We start from the raw sequence: 8,057 nt of genomic DNA on the forward strand, positions 1-8,057 counted from the left end.
GTTGCTCTCTACACCTCTATAACCATCCACATTACTCCAGGGGTTACACTCATTGTTGCTCTGTACACCTCTATAACCAACCACATTACTCCAGGAGTTACACTCATACCTCTCTGCACCTCTATAACCATCCACATTACTCCAGGGGTTACACTCATTGTTGCTCTCTACACCTCTATAACCATCCACATTACTCCAGGTGTTATACTCATAGCTCTCTACATTATTCCACTCTCAGGAGTTACACTCATAGCTCTCTATACCTCTATAACCATCCACATTACTCCAGGTTACACTCAGCACTCCTATTCCACATTACTCATTGCTCTCTACACCTCTATAACCATCCACATTACTCCAGGTGTTACACTTATTGTTGTTCTCTACACTTCTATAACCATCCACATTACTCCAGGTGTTACACTCATTTCTCTCTACACCTCTATAACCATCCACATTACTCCAGGTGTTACACTCATTGCTCTCTACACCTCTATAACCATCCACATTACTCCAGAGGTTACATTCATTACTCCAGGTGTTACACTCATTTGTACACCTCTATAACCATCCACATTACTCCAGAGGTTACATTCTGCACCTCTATAACCATCCACATTACTCCAGGGGTTGCACTCATTGCTCTCTACACCTCTATAACCATCCACAATACTCCAGGAGTTAAACTCATTTTTGTTCTCTACACCTCTATAACCATCCACATTACTCCAGGGGTTACACTCATAGCTCTCTACACCTCTATAACCATCCACATTACTCCAGGGGTTACACTCATACCTCTCTACACCTCTATAACCATCCACATTACTCCAGGGGTTACACTCATAGCTCTCTACACCTCTATAACCATCCACAATACTCCAGGGGTTACACTTATTGTTGTTCTCTACACTTCTATAACCATCCACATTACTCCAGGGGTTACACTCATTACTCTCTACACCTCTATAACCATCCACATTACTCCAGGTGTTACACTCATTGCTCTCTACACCTCTATAACCATCCACATTACTCCAGAGGTTACATTCATTGTTGCTCTCTGCACCTCTATAACCATCCACATTACTCCAGGGGTTGCACTCATTGCTCTCTACACCTCTATAACCATCCACAATACTCCAGGAGTTAAACTCATTTTTGTTCTCTACACCTCTATAACCATCCACATTACTCCAGGGGTTACACTCATAGCTCTCTACACCTCTATAACCATCCACATTACTCCAGGGGTTACACTCATACCTCTCTACACCTCTATAACCATCCACATTACTCCAGGGGTTACACTCATAGCTCTCTACACCTCTATAACCATCCACAATACTCCAGGAGTTACACCCATAGCTCTCTACACCTCTATAACCATCCACATTACTCCAGGGGTTACACTCATTACTCTCTACACCTCTATAACCATCCACAATACTCCAGGGGTTACACTCATTGCTCTCTACACCTCTATAACCATCCACATTACTCCAGGAGTTACAATCATGGTTGTTCTCTACACCTCTATAACCATCCACATTACTCCAGGGGTTACACTCATTACTCTCTACACCTCTATAACCATCCACAATACTCCAGGGGTTACACTCATTGCCTACACCTCTATAACCATCCACATTACTCCAGGGGTTACACTCATTGTTTCTGTCTCGGAGGTCTATGAAAAAATTGTTAACAACTAAGAAAAACTCCTGCATGCAGTCCAATTCTACTTTCTTTTACAGCTAAAACCAACCAGCTGAAGAATATTTTGTCAGCCAACCTGACTTTAGGATTTGGTACTCTTTTTAATTTTTCAGTTTTTCACTAAATGACAGTGTAAGTGAATGTAAGTAAATTTGGGGATGACTATGATTTCACAATGATATTGAATCTGTATGCTAGTGCTATAGTACAGAATCCTAACGAAGGATACTTGATGCCGTAAATGTGTGAAACATGCACGAAGACATCCTGACCTGAGCAAAAAAATAAAGGTCCCATTCAAATCGGTAATTTGTATTCTCTACTGTTACAGGATAGTTTTTACTGGGGGTTTTATACACCTTTCTGGTTCAGAATTCAGATTTGATGTGATTTGCTTGTTACATGAATCACAAGAAAGGTTTTTGTATGAAGATTGAATTCTTTGAATACACATTTGAAATTTTCTTCATTTTTAAGCTCTGTGATCGGTGTGTTGTAAGAATTCCGAGGGTATAAGGTTTGTGTTATTGTAAATGGGGCATGTACTGGGAGACTACCACATCAAGTGATAACTAGTACTTCTAGATAACACCTGATAATCATTCCTATATCGTCTTCCACTCCCACAACCAGTGTCCTAACAGACACTTCTTTATATTCACCACCTCTCCCTCCCCACAACTACACCACAGACATCCTAATAACACTCCCTTCCCACTGCTATACCACAGACATCCTAATAACACTACATCTCCCTCCCACAGCTATACCACAGACATCCTAATAACACTACATCTCTCTCCCCACAACTATACCACAGGTCTAATAGCATACAAACAGACATCCTAATCATCCCACAACAATACCACAGACATCCTAATAACACAACCTCTCCCTCCTACAACTCTACCACACACATCCTAATAACACTTCCTCTCCCTCCCACAACACACACATCCTAATAACACAACCTCTCCCTCTCCTCTCCAGACATCCTAATAACACTAAACTATACCACAGATCCTAATAACCCTAATCCCACAACTATACCAATCTTAATAACTCCTCTCCTGCAACAACTATACCACAGACATCCTAATAACACTACCTCTCCCTCCAGAAATATACCACAACATCTTTAATATCACTACCTCTCCCTCCCACAACTACACCTCTCTACATCTCCCTCCCACAACTATACCACAGACCCTAATGACAAACACTTCCTCTCCTTCCAACAACTATACCACAGACATCCTAATAACACTACCTCTCCCCCACAAATATACCACACATCCTAATAACACTACCTCTCCCTCCCACAACTATACCACAGACATTCTAATAACACTACCTCCCTCCCACAGACAATCCACAGACACACACACACACACACACACACACACACACACACACACACACACACACACACACACACACACACACACACACACACACACACACACACACACATCCTAATAACACTACCTCTCTCCCACAACTGCTAATAACACTACCTCTCCCTATACACAGACATCCTAATAACACTACATCTCCCTCCTACAACTATACCACAGACATCTTAATATCACTACCTCTCCCTCCCACAACTACACCACAGACATCCTAATAACACTACCTCTCCCTCCCACTGCTATACCACAGACATCCTAATAACACTACATCTCCCTCCCACAGCTATACCACAGACATCCTAATAACACTACATCTCTCTCCCCACAACTATACCACAGACATCCTAATAGCACTTCCTCTCCCTCCCACAACTATACCACAGACATCCTAATAACACTACCTCTCCCTCCCACAACTATACCACAGACATCCTAATAACACAATAATCCACAACGTCTCCCTCCCACAACAATAACACAGACATCCTTATAACACTACGTCTCCCTTCTCTATCTACTGACACACTTGACTGACTCTACCTTCTCTATTGACTGACACAACTATTAACATCACAGACATCCTAATAACACAACTGACTCATACCTTCTCTATTGACTGACAACCTTCTCTACATCATACTGACATCATACCTTCTCTATTGACTGACATCATACCTTTCTTTTGACTCTTGACACCTTCTCAGACATGACTGACATAATATTGACTGACTTCTCTACCTACCTTCTCTATTGACTGACACCTTCTCAGACATCTCTATTGATGACACACTTCTCTCTCTGACTACCTTCTCTATTGACTGACCTACCTTCTCTATTGACTGACACACCTTCTCTAATCATACCTCTACCTTCTCTATTGACTGACATCATACCTTCTCTATGACTACATTCTACCTTCTCTATTGACTGACATCATACATCTCTATTGACTGACTCTCTCCTGACATCATACTATACCACACTGACATCCTACATCAACCTTCTCTTGACTGACATTCTACCTTCTCTATTGACTGACATCATACCTTCTCTATGACCACAGACATCTCTATTAATAACACCTTCTCTTGACCTCTCCTTCTCTATTGACTGACATCATACCACTATGACATCATACAGACATCATACATTCCTATTGACTGACACACCTTCTCTACCTCATCCTTCTCTCTATTACATCATCTACAGACATCCATAACACTACTGACATTCTCCTTCTTATTGACTGACACACTATTACTACATCATACCTTCTCTATTGACTGACATCATACCTTCTCTATTGACTGACATCATACCTTCTCTATTGACTGACATCATACCTTCTCTATTGACTGACATCATACCTTCTCTATTGACTGATTGACTGACATACCTTCTCTATTGACTGACATCATACCTTCTCTTATTGACTGACATTCTACCTTCTCTATTGACTGACTACCTTCTCTATTTGACTCATACATCATACCTTCTCTATTGACTGACATTCTACCTTCTCTATTGACTGACATCATACCTTCTCTATTGACTGACATTCTACCTTCTCTATTGACTGACATTCTACCTTCTCTATTGACTGACATCATACCTTCTCTATTGACTGACAGTATACCTTCTCTATTGACTGACATTCTACCTTCTCTATTGACTGACACTGACATCATACCTTCTCTATTGACTGACATTCTACCTTCTCTATTGACTGACATCATACCTTCTCTATTGACTGACAGTATACCTTCTCTATTGACTGACATTCTACCTTCTCTATTGACTGACATCATACCTTCTCTATTGACTGACATTCTACCTTCTCTATTGACTGACATTCTACCTTCTCTATTGACTGACATCATACCTTCTCTATTGACTGACATCATACCTTCTCTATTGACTGACATCATACCTTCTCTATTGACTGACATTCTACCTTCTCTATTGACTGACATCATACCTTCTCTATTGACTGACATTACCTTCTCTATTTGACCTTCTCTATTGACATTCTACCTTCTCTATTTGACTGACTGATTCATACCTTCTCTATTGACTATTGACATCATACCTTCTCTATTGACTGACATTCTACCTTCTCTATTGACTGACATCATACCTTCTCTATTGACTGACATTCTACCATCTCTATTGACTGACATCATACCTTCTCTATTGACTGACATTCTACCTTCTCTATTGACTGACATCATACCTTCTCTATTGACTGACATCATACCTTCTCCTCTACATCTACCTTCTCTTGACTGACATCATACCTTCTCTATTGACTGACATTCTACCTTCTCTATTGACTGACATTCTACCTTCTCTATTGACTGACATCATACCTTCTCTATTGACTGACATTCTACCTTCTCTATTGACTGACATTCTACCTTCTCTATTGACTGACATCATACCTTCTCTATTGACTGACATCATACCTTCTCTATTGACTGACATCATACCTTCTCTATTGACTGACATCATACCTTCTCTATTGACTGACAGGATACCTTCACTATTGACTACCTACCTACTCTATTGACTGACAGTCTACCTTCTCTATTGACTGACATTCTACCTTCTCTATTGACTGACATTCTACCTTCTCTATTGACTGACATTCTACCTTCTCTATTGACTGACATTCTACCTTCTCTGTTGACTGACATTCTACCTTCTCTATTGACTGACATTCTACCTTCTCTATTGACTGACATCATACCTTCTCTATTGACTGACATCATACCTTCTCTATTGACTGACATAATACCTTCTCTATTGACTGACATTATACCTTCTCTATTGACTGACATCATACCTTCTCTATTGACTGACATTCTACCTTCTCTATTGACTGACATCATACCTTCTCTATTGACTGACATCATACCTTCTCTATTGACTGACATCATACCTTCTCTATTGACTGACATCATACCTTCTCTATTGACTGACATCATACCTTCTCTATTGACTGACATAGCTTCTCTATTGAATGACATCATACCTTCTCTATTGACTGACACCTTCTTCTACCTTCTCTATTGACTGACATTCTACCTTCTCTATTGACTGACATCATACCTTTCTCTATTGACTTCATACCTGACTGACATCATTCTCTATTGACTGACACCTTTCTACCTTCTCTATTGACTGACATTCTACCTTCTCTATTGACTGACATTCTACCTTCTCTATTGACTGACATTCTACCTTCTCTATTGACTGACATCATACTTTCTCTATTGACTGACATTCTACCTTCTCTATTGACTGACATTCTACCTTCTCTATTGACTGACATTCTACCTTCTCTATTGACTGACATTCATACCTTCTCTATTGACATCATACCTTCTGACATTGACTCATACCTTCTCTATTGACTGACATTCTACCTTCTCTATTGACTGACATTCTACCTTCTCTATTGACTGACATTCTACCTTCTCTATTGACTGACATCATACCTTCTCTATTGACTGACATTCTACCTTCTCTATTGACTGACATCATACCTTCTCTGTTGACTGTCACTTATAAATGAAGCTGAGATTGAGCAGAAAAACAAGCAGCATTTAAATAGATTTCCTTTCACAAACGTCTTGACAAACCCATAAAATCTCAATATCATAAAACCTGCTAAATTACACTGTCATTCTTAATATCATTCCTTTACAGGAATGAGTCAAAACATTTAGCTGTTTGGTCATGGTAAATTTTAATTGCAGTATACAGTGACCACCCAGTATGTCCACTGAAAGCAATTTCAGCTTTAATGAGATCTCTAATTTGGGCCAGGTGTTCTCTGAACTAGTCCGACCTTAAAACATGTATGTTTTTCCTTCGTTAATTTGTTATTTCTGTTTATACCCAGCTACTGACAAATTTCTTTTACGGAGTGTCAGACATTTATTCACAGAAGACCGAGGGTATGGATGCCAGAACTCAAACACATCACACCTGTTCACCGTTACTAAAATGACTTTTAACATTGGTAATCTGGGTTCACTTGGGTCTAAGGTTGTTTACACTGATACACACCTACCCCACTGCTATTTCTACTATTTCTTGTTTTACTTCTCTCTACTTAGTCCTAGTTTCTTGTTATTCCGACTGATTTAGCCTGCCGTGTTTCTACACTTCACTGATAAAGGTAGATCATTGATTCTTTCTAGGTGTGTAACACTATGATTCAAGCCTTTCAAGATTTCTCAGTTTATTTCAATTTTGAAGTCAAATAGTGTTTACTAATTGTTTTTTGATATGACTACTTTTTATAACTACCAGTTTTGTGTTATCCAGTTTGATAACTTTTTTATATATATTTATAACAAGAGGTAATGGGAAGATTGTTATTTTTGCATCCCTACACACACCCATCAAGATGGAAATTTTATCCCTAAAAAAAAAAAAAAAAGATTTTTAATCGTTACAAAATTCAAAATTATGGGTCTAGAATTCCAACAAAATTTAGAGGTTAACTCATGGCTCTCTCTCGTCTTCCATTGTCCAGCATCACAGTCATGTTTCTGTATTGAAAACCCTTGATCATGTTTGACCATAATTATATCCGTTGTTTACAAGAAAACTGTTTAAAATAATATGATATAGGATCCTATAGGTTAGAACAAGCTCCCCCACTACCCTGTTAATTATAAAAGACATTTTTGAAAATAAAGGACACTTATTTGGAAATCATTTATGTGTATGTTATATCATTGCGATCAAATTATCTCCTGGAGTTCAATGAAGATTATTTGATCAATTTGCATCTATAAAGATATTCATAATGTCAAAGGTCATTGGAGGTTGTAGGTCAGGTTTTGAATGAGATTGATAGGCATCACATGCAGGTATGTTGTCTAGCTTCACTGTGAATTAAATTTTATA

This window comes from Ylistrum balloti, unplaced genomic scaffold (assembly GCF_031769215.1).
Source record: "Ylistrum balloti isolate Yb309-2 unplaced genomic scaffold, AGI_CSIRO_Ybal_v1 Utg371558, whole genome shotgun sequence".
Classification (NCBI taxonomy): Eukaryota; Metazoa; Mollusca; class Bivalvia; order Pectinida; family Pectinidae; genus Ylistrum; species Ylistrum balloti.